Source organism: Mustela nivalis (assembly GCF_964662115.1).
Source record: "Mustela nivalis genome assembly, chromosome: X".
Lineage (NCBI taxonomy): Eukaryota > Metazoa > Chordata > Mammalia > Carnivora > Mustelidae > Mustela > Mustela nivalis.
Window position 1 is genome coordinate 126214456 of NC_139040.1, and position 14965 is coordinate 126229420.

The 14965-nt window shown below is 45.6% G+C and overlaps 1 protein-coding gene across 1 annotated transcript in view; it reads left to right on the top strand.

Annotated features, from left to right (window-relative positions):
• Positions 1-1301: 1301 nt before the first annotated feature.
• MID1 (midline 1) overlaps positions 1302-14965 on the top strand; it is a 338502-nt gene continuing 324838 nt past the window's right edge. The window contains exon 1 of the mRNA XM_082717123.1: positions 1302-1493. The gene's annotated coding sequence lies outside the window, so the exon portion shown is untranslated. The remainder of the gene's footprint in view (positions 1494-14965) is intronic.

Here is a 14965-nt window from a genome sequence, read left to right on the forward strand (position 1 = left end):
TCCTCCTCCTCCTCCTCCTCCTTCTTTTTTCCCTGCACAATTTTCAAGAGTTTTATTTGATGGATTGGAATCAGGCAGTGCTAGGACTGCCCCCCCTACCCCCCCAACCTCCACCCCCCACGCCCCTCCGCAGAAACTCTTGATGGTTTGTGCTGGTGCTGGCTTAGGTATGTAAACATTCTCGCCCCTTTCCGGAACAGGGGCTGAAAACACAGCACTGAGCTATTTTTACTACGATTGACGCTATCTGTCCCAGGAGCAGTCACCCAGTGGATGAAATAAGAACAAATGATGGATCTGAAGATAGATTTTATTTAGCCGGCAGTCCTCACCTCCAACATCTAGTAAGGGGAAGTCATGGGTCTCTACTGAGTCACAGGAAGACTGCAGTGGAATGGGTCAGACTTGCAAAGAATTATTACTTTACTTGGTGGTAGATAATGTGGGTGGGGGAAGCCGATTATTAGACAATTGATATGTTACAGGCTTACCTTTAAAAACTATGTTTTGAGCCCAGAGTTAGGCCTGGCAGGAGTTCTTGGGAAGATGTAGCTTCTTATCTTCTTAAGTCCAGGAAGCTGTTTAAAAAAATTTTCCGTGTAATTATGCAAATTCATGTGTCTTAGATTTCCTTCCTGAAACCATCAAATAACACTTCAGTGTGTGGGCTCAGGAGGGTTATTACAGAGAATAAATAGATGTCATTATATGTCATTTCGCCCATCAAAAAATACAGTAGCAATTACTGCCTTGTAAAGGGAGTAAACTCAAAATGATCGTATTGCATTATCTACTAAGGGCCTGGAAAAGTTGAATAACTATCAGTTACTGTGCTCACGTAAGGCATTTGAGCCTTATCTGCTGGAAGTTATTCACAGTCTCTCCCTATCACATTTTCTATTCACTTCTTCGAAAATCATTTCAAGACAAGTGATCCTGGTTTTAAAAACACGGAAGGCAAAGGATAACGCCCTCTCCTTTGGGTTTGCTCCCTGCGGCGCCCTCGGATTGTATGAGGTCGGTCCCAGCTCCTGATATAAAATACCGGCTGTTGACTCCCAGTTCTCCTAGAAGGGCCAATTTCACAGACTGCCGGGATCAAGATGATTTTAATTAAATCGCACAAATCCCTTTGTGCTGCAACCCAACCCCCGTGCGGGCTGCTGGCCTCTGAGCCGTTCTGGCATGTATAGAGTTAACCAGGTTACCGGGATTCCTAGTTAACTTCTTTCACCAGGAATGCAATTCATGTTTACCTATATAAGGAAACCTGTTAGGCTGACCTGAGTTTGGCAGATTTTTGCGCTGACTGGGAGGCGTGTAAGCACACAGCCTGGAAAGGGGAGTGATTCGGAGCTGGACAGAGCAAGCTTGCTGCACGCCTCAGCCATTCAGCTGACCCGAGGCGGCCTGCTTGGAGGACCTCAAGGCTTGTCTCTTCCGGATCACAGCTGAGGAACGGAAACCCCGTCCTGGGAAAAATGGGGAAGCCGGTGAGTCTTACCGATCTCTCTCTGCTGGCCTCAGCTAAGTGGCACTTCCCGCGGCTTTCACCCAGGAAGCAAAGGGAGAGGAGGCGTAGCTCAGCCTCCAACCCCACAGCTCCTTGCCGAGCAGACACAGTGCTTCGCAAATACCTCCAGGCAACTTTTCCTGCCTGTTTTATACAACAGGAACTCACAGAGGCAATGATTTTAACGCCTTAGACATTCCAGAGAGTGTTTTTACTAGCCAAGAGTTTGCAGACCCTCGTGATGAGCGAACTTTCTCATCTCTGTTGCACTCTGAGACAGTGGAAATGAGCCTTGGGGTGCTTTGGGAGGAGGCTGACTCCCCAAGGAAGTAATAGTAAATCTAAGTGGGTTCTTAAAACCACAGGCAGTGTGATACTCCGCAGAAGTGCAATTTGTCACTAAGAAGGCAGCAAAACCCTTGCATCCTGCACACGTAATAAAGGACACCTTCTGAGCCACTGAGGAAAGGAAGAAGCCGGGCTGGCTCTTTGTTCTAGACAGTGTAAAGATCACTTGTGCGTTTTGACAAGTAGCGTGTGTCTATTTATATATAAGGCGAGCACGATGAATGCGAGCTTGATGTCAAAGGCTTTGCGGTCGGTTGAGTGAGAATGGGGTGACGCTCTGGATGTGTACAGAAATCTCAGTCTGAAGGTGATTAACATGGAAATGTGAAAGTGTTTACAGGGCTTACAGGGTGATTGTAGTTAGGCTCGGGAACACCCAATTATAAGAGGCAACCGAGAAAGAAGAAAAAAAAAACTACTCCAACTGAGTTCTGGGGCACAGGTAAAACTTGGGAAAAAAGAGCCGATTTTCTTAGAGTAGAGCTGTCAAAAGTGATCTGGAATCAAGAATTGTTTTTTATTTGGAAGGATTTTTTTTTTAATTTTTTCATGCCAAAGGGGGTTTTCTTAATTGAGTTAGCTGGGATAATTGTCTCGGAATGATGTGACTGCTCATCTTTTAAAGACATAGTGTCATTTCCCGTCCTGCCCAGTGACTTAATCCTAAAGAGTTTGGGGAACAGGACTCTGCTACTGCCCGTGGCAAGTGGCACGGGGGCCCGGGTTCCGATTCCTCAGATTCGAAACTGACCTCCAGGAGAGCCATCAGCGCAAGCAAAGCTGTGGCCAGTTTTGTTTAAGGCCCTCAACTTGAGAAAAGCGTAGCTATGCCCGGTAGCGTAGCTGCCGTGAAACCCACTCACCCCAAGGAGAGCGAAACCCCAAAAGGGCCGCACATGATAGAGCAGACGTTTCAGTAAATGAAGCTTTCAACGGCAAAGGCAGCAGAACCGAGACGCCCCATGCAGACGTTTTTGAGCCATTTGGTTCTCTCAGTGCTGCTCAGGAAAACAGGAGTCTGGATATTGTGTTGCTTTCATTGGGAATCAGTAACCCAGGAGACGCAAAACACTATTGGAAAATAGACGGTTAATAACAGATGTTCATACTGGGCTGTCTCACCCCGCCGATGAGATGGCCTCAGGCCAAATCAGCCGGCATGTCCGCTGTTTTTCCTGTGAGTTAATATGTACACACTTATTATATACTAATTATATCAGTGGCCAAGGGAATATATAAGCAGAAAGATAGATAAGTCTCCTGGGCTGGGGAGGGCCTCGGGTGAACGGGGGGATTTTGAATCTCATGTCTAGAGTTCTCCTTGCCACGGGCATGTGAATTACAGACAACTGGGGGGCTGGGGGGCGGGGGCCAGACTCCACAACCTACCGATCCCATGGCTCCTCGGCAGCTCATTTGGGGGCAGTGAGAGTGATTATTGTCTTTAACGCCTTGGTGTCAGTAGAGTCTCAGGAGGATTCCTTCTGGAAGAGGACACTTACTTCAGTGGCCAAAGCGTTCCTGCAGTGAAAGGCAGCGAGTTGGGGGCATCGGCCCCTCCGAGCCACCGCTAGCTGTTGCGTGGAGGTACACCCATTCGGCAGCCTCTTTAGATCTGGGAGACGTTAGAAAGTATCTCAGTTCAAGGAGATTGAAAACTCCTAGGGGGAGAAAAAGACAAGGGGCAACAGGCCTTCTCAGAGCCTTGGCATGCCCATTTGTTAGTATGTGTGGTGACTCCCCCAACAAGTGTAGCCTAGGAAGTATGGTCGGCTGCAGATGGGCCTGGTGGCTTTGTTTTTTGCCCAATCAGCCTAATGAATACTCTTTCAGGCAGAATTTCCCAGTGCCTGAGCCCCAGAGCGCTGGGAGACAACAAGTGGGTCACAGACCTGCCCAGATGTTGGTCTGGCTTGTCATCTGGGCCACCGAGCCATGCCTGGGCTGGATATGGCCTCCTGAAGGGTTATCTCTGGGCCACGCAGCTTCCTCCGTTGGCCCCAGTGCATTGCGCAGACGGGGTGCATTTCTGTATCTGTCATGATGCGCGACAGTTAGGAAACTGACGTTCCAGGCGCAAAATGTAGATGGCGCAAGTCAAAATTCTGCGTCAGTCTGTTAACCTAGTCCTTGGGGCTGTGAAGGAAAACATCCTTTTGTTGTCTCTCATGCTGCAGAGGGGATGTCAAGGCCCTCTGCATGTCATCCGGCTTGCCCTTTCTACTCCATAAAGAATTTTAAAAAGGTGTTTCTGCGCGTGCACGTGTGCGTGCACGTGCGCCTGCCTGTGTGTTGTTCGATTGTTAAAGATCTCCTACAAAACTGATATACAGGGTTTCCTCATGGGATCCTTTCTAACGTTTCGTTCTGGTTTACACTTCCCTTCCTCAGACTGCGATCAGGGTTGCTTTGGCGGGGATTCTGCTGGTGCCAGTGTGGCCTAGTCCAGAGGCAATGACATAAAAGAACCTGGTTTCAAAAGTTATTTATTAAATGTAAATTCCTCCCTTGGACACTGTACCAGATTTGTAAACGGCATTCCTGTCCCTGGTGAACTTTCTCTGGCTTTCTCTGCCTACCATTTGACATCCATTACCTTTTCAAAAACATTTGGCGTTATTAATTCCTGTTCCATTCATTCAGCAAATATTTATTGAGTGCCTTTTGAAGTCCCATGCTAAGTATTCTGGAGGAAAAGTGGGTATATAAGAGACAGATGAACTTAAACCAAATCTTCATGCCGCCAAACACATTTCTGCTGAGAGAAATCTCACTGCCTCTTGAGTGTACGGCATATGAAATACGAATTATTACAAACTTACGTGACCACTTCTTTTTTTCTCTGATCATCCGGAGGGACTTCCTTTAAGTCAGAGCTTCCCAGCCGGTGGTCATAAACCGGTAACGCACAGGTCAGGATGTCCACACCTTCCGTGGCCAGATGATTTCCACATCGGGTGTGTCGGGTAGATGCCAACGAACTTAGTTACACTTACAGAAGAAAGATGCCACTTTGCTCCCTGCAGAACATCCATAAATGCCTCTTTTTATATTTTGTTCATGTAATTTTTAAGTCCACTCTTTCTTGGGGATATCGGGGATTCCCGGGGCACCACACAAAGAAGAGAGGCTTTCAGAATACTGAGTAACTCAAGAGCTTTGATACTGGTTTTTAACCACTGGAAATGATTAAGGTTCAAGTTCCAGTGACAGTTCTCATGAAGCAGACGAAAGCAGCTGCTGTTACTTCTAAGGTTGTATATATAAGGCTTAGGACTAGGGAGCATGAATTAATAACTGGTTTGTGTCAGTAGGGTTCTCCAAGTATCTAGGGCATTGGCAAAACCAATTTAAAATATATTTATATTTGAAGAAAGGTTAGCCGGCGAGGTGAGAGACAAGACTAGGGTTTCTAGTTAAATGTAAAAGTACATTTCCATATTTTAATTAATCGCTTGCAATCACATAGAAGGGAATCGTCTGTGAGTGAACCTTTCAGAGAAATTAAGTGCCTTTATATATTATTGCCAAGGGTTCAGTTAATTTTATTTTTTATTTAAAAGGAAAATAAAAATGGATAGCGGTGCTTTGTGGAAGGGAGCATTTTCAGACATGCGTGGTGCTGCACGGCGGGATGTGTGTAAAGAACGGCTCTTGGACGTCGTCATGTGTTCACTCTCCTGCGAGTTGCCCTTCACTTGTCTAAACTTGAGACAGAAATGAAATTAAGCAGAACTTCTTCAATTTGACAGTTCGAGTTTTAACATGTGACAGAACTGGAATTTTAGTTAAAAAGCTTAAGCCAGGAAATGCTGCATTATTTATAGGTATTGTTCTGCAGTGGAGGCTTTTGGTTATTTAATCCAAAATTATTTTCCCCCCTGAGTATCTAATTGTGCTGTTATTTAGGTCTGTGCTGAGCTTCATCATGCATTGCCTCGGGGAACCAAACAGTATATAAACTCTAGAGAATGGATAATAAGTTTACTCGAGCTGATATACTTGGCTTGAAGTTAAGGAACAAAGCAGTGGATGGTGGGTTTGGCCAAGTCATCTGAAACTTCTCTGGGATTGGGTTTTCCTCCTCTATCAATGGAGACACAAATACGCAGGTCATCGGACAGTTATGAGTGTGGAAAACGGTCGTGTCTGGGAAAGGACCTCATGCAAGGCTGGGCCTAAGGCCAACTGATAAGTATTAGTTGGATCCCAAATGGATGTCTTCAAGTCAACAGTTAAGGGATGGGAGGAGCGGAAGTGCCGGCACCCGCTGGTGGGCTGGTGTGTCATTTTGCCCACTCGGCGACTTAGAATCTGCTTTTCAGGGAAGGCTGACATGCGTTCTAGTGTCTCGTTCCGGGTCCTCTTTGTTTGTGTTCGTGCCTGTCCCCTGCAGGTTTTTGAGTTTCAGACCCTTGTTTTCAAGCCTTCTGCCTTCCATAGCAATCTAGGTCAACTCAAACATAAGCTTCCTCCTTTTAAGGTGTTTTCTCAAAAGCAACACGTTTTTGTAAACAGAACAGAAATACTCACTTTGTACTTACTAGTTTGACAGCGTGGAAGCTTTTCCAATAGCAACGGTGGGAGACTGGGCTAGTGAATCCATTGATAAAATCCTCTTGTTTCGTTAATGACAAGTTAGAACATTTCCCTGGCTTCGGTTCATAACAGCAGTTCTCCGGGGGTCTTGAGGACAGACCTCTCTAAAGGCGTTGTGCCCCCGAAGTTACCCCGAGACCCCACTCTCTTTCTCCCGCTCCCCATTTACCACACCCCTCTGCTTTTTGGTACAAACACACACACACAGGATAACTCCAACTCAAAAGTGATTTAGAAAAGTTGGAGTCTTAGTAAGTTGATCTTGCCTATATTTCCCACTTATGCATGTACAGGATGAACATGTGATTTAAAAAAAAAATCTAAATAAGTCTAAAAGAACTCTTTCAATTAATGTAACATAAAATATTTAAATGCTAAGAAAACATTGGTTGATAGTCTAATTGGAAGATTTTTTTTTTCTTAGTGTTGTAGCTTATCTCAAGTTCAATGAAAGTATGCCAGACATAGGGGATCTATACTTTTTTAATTTTTATTTCAATTCCAGTTAGTTAGCCTAAAGTGTTATATTAGTTTCAGGTGTGCAATATAATAATTCAGCACTTCCATATATCACTCAGTGCTCATCACCATAAGGATCTACATTTTGATCAAGCCACTGCTGTGGACTGAATGGCATGGTCCTCCCTGCTCCCAGAACTATACCAAAATGATATTCCTTCCTCGTATGGTCCTACCTGGGAATGGACTTGCCCATTCACACCCGCAGGAATATCCACCAAGTTACTATACTTCTCAGTGAGCTAATTCCTTAACCTTTCTAACACATATCCGCAAATGCATTAAGAACCAGGATGGTTGGTGGATTCCATAGATCTCCTGGGTATCTGCCCAGAAAACTTCCCTCCAGGCCCACCTGAGCCCTGAGAGGATCTTCCCCTGGCCTGGGGAAAACCCTTCCTCCTTCCCATTTCTTTGGTAGGCTTTGCCGGGCACATGACTTCTCCTCTCCCAGCGGGTGTGTCTGAGTTCAAAAAATGCCTAGAACTCAACAGAAATGAAAACAGTATGAACTTCTATGACCAAGAAAAGTTCATGGGAAGGCAAGACAATTTTATCAGGACTACAGCCTAGGCAGCCACAAGTGTAGGATACATCCCAACATCAGCCATACTAAATTAGAGAGAATTTCCCCTCTGAAATCTCAAGAAATACAGTGTAATGCCACCACCCCACAGGGCTGCCTAAAATCTCAGCATTAGAGAATGATTTCATTATCTTTCAAGGCATCAAGAGTGTTCTAGTAGAAATTAATGGCTCTGGAGAGAACAACACCTGCAGTTACCATACTTGCTGCTCTGGCATGGATTTGTCTCCAGTGAAGGGAATTCTTCTCCAAAGATTTCTTCTCTAAGGAAGGGAACTCATGATACATCGTCTTGCCTGCCCACGAACTTTCTTGGGCAGGAAAAGAGAAAAATAAGGAGGAGAAGCTCAACATCCATTCAACAGTACTCACCAAATTCCTGCTCCGAACCAGGCATCACCCTACATGCTCAGACTAAAGTAGAGCCTGCGCCCAGTGAGGTAACAGTCACGTGTCGGAGGCAGACGTTGATGCAGTGTCCCTCAAACAAGGGTAAAGGGGCGCCCAGTACAAAAGCTGAAGTGTAGCTGTATTTTGCCATGAGATTGTACTGGGGGGGCTTTCACTAATTGGGAAGGAAGTCAGAGCAAGCTTCCCCAGGACAGGGATGCTTATAGGAAAGGATGTGAGTCAGTGTGCTTGGAGGGGAGGCAATGGCCGGACGGTATGAGGGAGTTTCCAACAAGGTACGACATTTCTCTTTTGGAAAGGCCACGTGGGCAGCAACCTAGAAAAGGGGCCATTGGGGTGTCAGACTGAATGTGGGTGAACTAAACAGGAGTCTAGGAGAGGGGTCTGGGGAAAGGTGATGTCTACTCACACTAATATCGTGGCAGTAGAGAGGAAGAGAAGCGGATGGCTTTTAGCTCTATTTCCCAGGTGAAAGAGACAGGAGTGGCGGTGAAGGGGGGACATGGGTGATGGGGAAGGACCAGGAGGTGTCAAGGCAGACTCCCAGGAAGTTTGTTCACCTAATTAGGGGGAGAGTGGGATCCTTAATGACTTAGGGAACGACAAAATTGACCTGCTTTGGGGCTAGGGAGGGAAGTCCTTTGTAGGCTGCTGGAGTAGAAAATGCGCGAGCTTTGGGGCTGAAGATACTGCTGCGGGTTTAAATCCTGGCTCATCCACTTACTGGCTCTGTGATGCAGAGTTTCTCTGAGCCTCCGTTCTCCCATCTTGCAAAAAGGCCATAAACACCCATCTCACAGCGTTGCTGGGACAAGCAGAAGAACTTCATCTATGGTCAAAGGTCCTACATACATGAGTTACTATTATTACTCTACATATTCACCAGCAATGAAGCCTAGAGGAAGAAGGGTTATTTTCAATGACTTCCTGGGGGATGGGGGTGAGGGCATAGGGTGGTGTGTTGAGAATCTGGACGGCTGAGATCTCCATGCTCCGTGAGTTTCCCTAAGTGAAGTTTTGTCGCGGTTGATAACGTGCAGGCTAGCCATTCATTGTCAGTCGTCTGGGGAATGCCTTCTGATTTCATCCCAACCCTCTCTCCTCCTCTCCCTCCGCCTGGATTACGAGATTCTATATAGGAAAAGCTACATTACTTTTCTCAGCTGAGATCCCTTATCACTTGTAAGAGGACTATAGGATTTAGGAAAATGTAACCCGAGAGTTTGCACTAACAGATGAGCACACTCAGTTAACTTCACACTCCCTGTAGTGTTTGGGTGAAGGTTTTACCGTTCTGTTTTTCTAGCATCAACTTAGTGAGCGCCTTTTATATGACATGTGTAATTCCACTGCCCTTGAGTGACCTCAGCGAATTCCTTTCTGGCTTCCAAACATGCTCTCGTTAAAGGGAGCCATTAGGCAGTGAAGCTGCGGCCATCGGCCATCGGGTTAGGAAAACCTTGTCATGGGCAGGTGAAGGGGAGGAGGGGGTTAAGCCCTGTGGAATCCAGGTATTAGCTTCGCTCCCTGCAGGTGTTCTGGAATCGTAGGATCCAACTCCAAATTTCTCCTCTGATTGCCTCCTTGCATTTCTTTCCCTTTGTTCCTTATGTGCGCTCTTAAGTCTCTTTGCTTTAGAGCCACAATTCCTCTCTCAGTGGATTTTCAAGAAGATGAAGTTGCCCACCAAGACCGTTCAGTTATTTTTCCAGGCAAGAAATATTCGTTTTCCTACAGGAAAACATGTGGGAGAGAGTGAGAGGCTTTCCATTCTGCTGTTTCACTCGTCATGTTTGGGCGGCAGACGGTGGATATGTTTGTACGAACTCGCCAGTAACCAGCTTGGTTCTCCATCTGGATCCTTGAGATTTGACCGTGTACACCCGGACTGGGAGCTGGGCGTGTGGGAGGCGTGGGGAAGGAAGTGGAGAGGAAGCTGTCATCTGAAATAGAAGCCTTAGGCACGTTTGTAAGAGCTTCCTCTTCCCCTGCCTTCATATTTCTTTTTCTGTGCGACCACTTTGGTGCAAATGCGTTCCAAGATACAAGGGCAGTTTAAAAAGGCAATTCTAAGTCGGAATTGTATCTCCAGAGGGGCTGCCATTTCGCTGCTTAAAGATGCACTTGACTTTTGTTGTGCTGAGTTCAAGGCAGGAGCCTTCCAGGGAAATTTGGAATCAGCGTTGCGAGAGGAGTCGCTCAGCATCTGGAGGGTTTCAGATTCACAACACGGTATCAGGAAGCCAGAACTAGACAGGGTCACAGCAGAGGGAACAGTTCGCTTTGCGCATGAATGTGGTTACCTGCCAATAAATAATTTGCCAGTAGTTCAAAGATAATGAAGGAACCTGGTCAAGTGATCCCGAGTGAAGGTCACAGCAAAGAGAAAGTACATGGAATGTTATAATGAGGGAAAATGGTGAGAACTTCTGTTTTCAGACCCCCAAATAAGTTCTTGCAAAGATAAAGATGTGAGCTCTGCTCACCATCAGGCCCTCTGGGCTGTTTATCCTGCTCAGAAAGACTGAAATGGGGAGGAGGAAGGCCTCTGCCGACAGATTGTCGGCCATAAATTAGTTAATAAAATCTGTCCTGTGTTATCTCCAAAACAGCCTATTTTATATATACTTGTCCATTTGATTTATTTGTTTCTCTGCTTACTCCAGACTGTGTTTTGGTAGCGTAAGTCAATATATGAGTTTCAGATTATACAAAACTTTATTTATAAATGACCTGCCTTCTGTGGAGAAAATAGCAGTTGGGTGTGTGTGTGTCCGTGTGTTGTATATAATTTATTGCTGTTGATCAGGAATTTCAAAGTTAACTTTAGATTTCAATATATAATACCAGTGATTTCAATTAAACATGTATATTGTTATCTGTCAAAATACATTTATCATAAACTTAATTTTTATTGCTGCTTCCAAGAACTTTTCAGGGCTTACAGGTTTGCAGTAAAGTATTTCCACTTAGGAACGTGAGTACATCCGGTTCTCATTTTATGTCTTAGAGTCACTATCAATGATAAAGCAACATTGTATGTATCTATGTCCATTTCTATATATATTACATATATGCACATGTATGTGTCCATTTGGAAGGTTCTCTATTAAGGAGGGTAAGGAGGGTAAGCTGTAGCCATTGTTTACTGAATTTTTTCAAAGTCAGATGACAGATATAAAAAAGAAAATGTCACAATTTTTTACAACCAAGTTAATCATTTAGAAGATACGTGGAAGTCCAAGGAGGGAGGGGGTGGTGGAGGGGTGGGAAGAACAGCAACAAAAGAAAAGCAAAGAGAGAGAGAAGCAGGAGAGGAGAGTGAAAGGGAGGTCCCAAAGCAGCAGAACTCTCCCCTCCCTTCCGAGGCACTCTCCCTGCGCAGACAAAAGCCCAGCAGACAAACAGGTGGAGGACAAAAAGAAGGGGCATGACGCTAGAAAGGAGAAAGAACAAAAGGGTGAGAACAAAACAGCTGAGGAAATGCTGGCGCTGTGTAAGCAGATGAGCCAAAAGGAAGTGCAGAAGAAAGTAGGAAATGAGGAGGTCACGTTAAAACCCCAGGGAGTGTGGACTGAGACAGAAATGGTCCCTGTGCTTGAGTGGGTGGATGACAGAGAAGACTCTGTTCTGCAGGCGTCTGGATGGAAGGAGGGCTCGACGGCCAGGAACGAAGGTGGGCAGGAAGGAGCTGGCCAAGAGGAAGGCAAGAAGCAGGTGAAGGGGGAACCTTTAGCCCACGTGAGAAGACAGCCAGCCACGCGCTAGCTCCCAGAGAGTGGCCACACGGTCATGCCCTGGGGGGTGAGGTTGACCCCCGAAGATGGCATGGCTGGTCTCACCTTCTTAATTAGTCCTAAGCCGATGGTAGTGTGAATACAATTTACTTTGTAAATGTCCCTACTCGCTAAGAGTGGTGTAGCCGGGACCCCACAGCTCCCAGCCTTGAGATGCCCCAGAAGAGGGTGCTTCTTCCTGATCTAACAGATGATTATTCTGGAACAGTGAATGATAACTTGCTGGGCCGAAGAGTTCATCCCCCAGATGCCTTCCATACTTCCAGGAGTCATTTAATGAGCCCGCAGTACCCGGCTTAATCCCTATTAAACACTTTGGATTTCGGAAGGGGAGTGGGAGGGAGAGGCGGTTGTGTGTGAATCCGCGTCCACTGCCAGGTCACCCGAGTGCCCAGTGCTTGACTCTGACCGCAGGCTTAGAGCCTGCCCGTGGAGGTCCCAGTCGGGTCTCCTGTGGGCTTGGACTTGGTCCTTTGTTTTTCCTGTGACTTCGCTCATAATAAGTTACGTTTGCAATTCAGCAGTCCGAGGAACTGTTTTAATGGCATGTTCGGAACTTAAGGCAATCACACATTTCAAGGCCCAGCTCAGGAAATGAGTTTGAAGCGGCATGTTAACGGTGAATTCTTAATTCTTAGTTGTGTCAGGGAACGAGCTCAGAGTGGTCGGGGAAAGCTCCCCGGTTGTTGACTCCAAGTGACGTGGCTGCATTTAAAACTCCAGTGGGCAGTTGCGAAGATGGCAAGCTTTACTTGGATACCGTGCCATCGCACCTCCATTAGTGCCCTGGGTAGAATGCAAACATCTGCCTGCTTTTATTGCCCGTGCGTTACTTAAGACGTTTTGTTTCTTTATGACGTAAATCACTGGAATCAACTGTTTTTAAAGTCTCTTTTAGTGTTTCCCTGAAATGATCTCTCTCTACAATTGTTTAATAGATAATGGGCCCTTTAGGTGCACAACAAATTATACAGATCAAATTTCCTGCTTTCCTGACCTTTTGCAAGAATGACGTTGGGACAAAGGTACCCGGGACCGGGGTGGAATTTGTTGTCTTCGGGGGCTGTGTGAATTGTGGGTCCACGTTAGCATCGCTGGTCAAAGGAGACCTCATGTTTCCATTTACTGACTGTGGGACAGTCAGCCTGCTGATTTTTCCCAGTAACCGGAACTTTGTGGATTTGCCTTGCAAGGGTTGGCTGTTTCCTTCCCTGTGTATTTATTTACCTTACCGGGCTGGCTGCTGGGTAATCTGTTTGCCCTGTGGGCTCTGTGCACATCCGGACAGAAGAGCTTCGGGGCAGTAAGTACCATCACTTTAGTTCCAATGGACTGTCTGTATTCCAGGGCCTCTTGTTGGGAATTTTCTCTTACTTTTATGGCAAGTCAAGGTTTGAAGCCAGTGGGACCGCTCAAGACAACGAGAGCCGTGAAACCCATCAATTATGATTCCAGATTTGAGAAAAGATTGGCATAAGCTATAATGGATAGTAAAATGGCTCTCCTTAGCCCACTGATTAGAAAAGCTTGGGAGGGCATATCTATACACACGGGGTCCTCTGACTCGTAGGATGTTACAGAAGGGGCCATCTGGAAGAGTACTCTCGTGGTATTCCATAAAATATGACTCTTACTCAGATCCTAGGATTGCACAAGGGGAGGAGGCTTCCCTGGGATTCCCTAGGGCAGAATATTGGAAGATGATTGTTTGAGGATTGTGAGAGCTCCTGGAATGGGCCAAAGAATTAAGACAGGAACTAATTGGGAACTCTGAGAGACCAGACAGAACAAATGTAGAACTGTTAGGTTGTAATGATTCTTTCCACTCAACAGCGATGTGTTTCTTGCTCTCTGTGGTTCCAAATACTGAATTTATGAAAATGGAAGGAAAGAAATGAGTGGGTGCCACAGGGGAGGAAGCAGGGGTGGGGGGAAAGTAGCCACTGCCTCATGATGGGGAGAGAAAAAGAATGGGAGAATGGGAAGGAGAAAATTTGAGGTCATTGCATGGAGTAAATGTTATCACTACAATGTGGCATTTAGGACATTCTGTAAGTCACAAGTAAGAGGTGTAAGGGAGATAAAATACAGTCCAAACTAATTTTATTTAATTAGTTGAAAAGACTAGATGAATGGTCTTCAAACTTTTACAATATTTCTAAGTATTCTCTCTCTCTCTCTCTCTCTCTCTCTTTCTCTCTCTCTCTCCATACACACACACAAACACACGATGCAGATTATCCCTCCATAAATTAACCAAAATAAAATTAATACATATATGTTGCTTCCCACTGCAGCTAAGGAAAGATGTGGAAAAGAAGCACTCGCTTTGTTTACTCAGCCCTCAGTTTCCCACGGCCACTATCACTCGCTGTTCGATGCCCTCTAAAGACGTGCAGTATGTCCTAGAGGTTAGGAGAGCAAACTTTTGAGCCATGCAGACCTGAGGTAGAATCTCTGCGGAGCCACTTGCTGGCTGGACCTCCCACAGTTAACACTTAACTCCCTGACCCTGGCTTCTCTTACCACCTGCCTTCCAGGGTCATTTGCTAAGAGTAAATCAGAAGATGCAAATGCAGCATTCTGGATATTCAATAAGTGCTCAATAAATGCTAGCTAGTATACCATCCCTGCTAAGTTCCTTGAGACCGATGGCCTGATATTTGATAAACACAGGAGCTACAGAGCTGTCACTCTGCAGTACAAATTGTGCAAAACACACTGCCCCTGGGTGAAAGGGTATCCACTAAAAAAGTTTTTGAGTTTGTTGGCTAATACTGCTTTTACTCCAAATCACTCACGGGGTGCCTGGCTAGCTCAGTTGGTAGAGAATGCATGTGACTCTTGATCTCGAGGTTATAAGTCTGAACCCCACATTGAGTGCCAAGATTACTTAAAAATAAAATCTTAAAAGAAAAGAATCACTTGGACTTCCTTCAGAGGTCCGTGGACTTAAGCAGGACTTAGGATCTTTTTGTTAATATAGTTAATGGAAAGGATTGGTAACAGGTTGAGACAATGACTTTCTGCAGTTCAAGTTCATTTTCTATGACCCTGTCCATTGTGAACTGGATCTTTATACCTTTAAAGGATCTTTCTGAGACTAGATCAGCCTGAAGTTTTGCATATGAAACTTTGCTCAAATAAATTTGGACTAATGTTACTAAAATATTCAAGTGATTGCAGGCAACT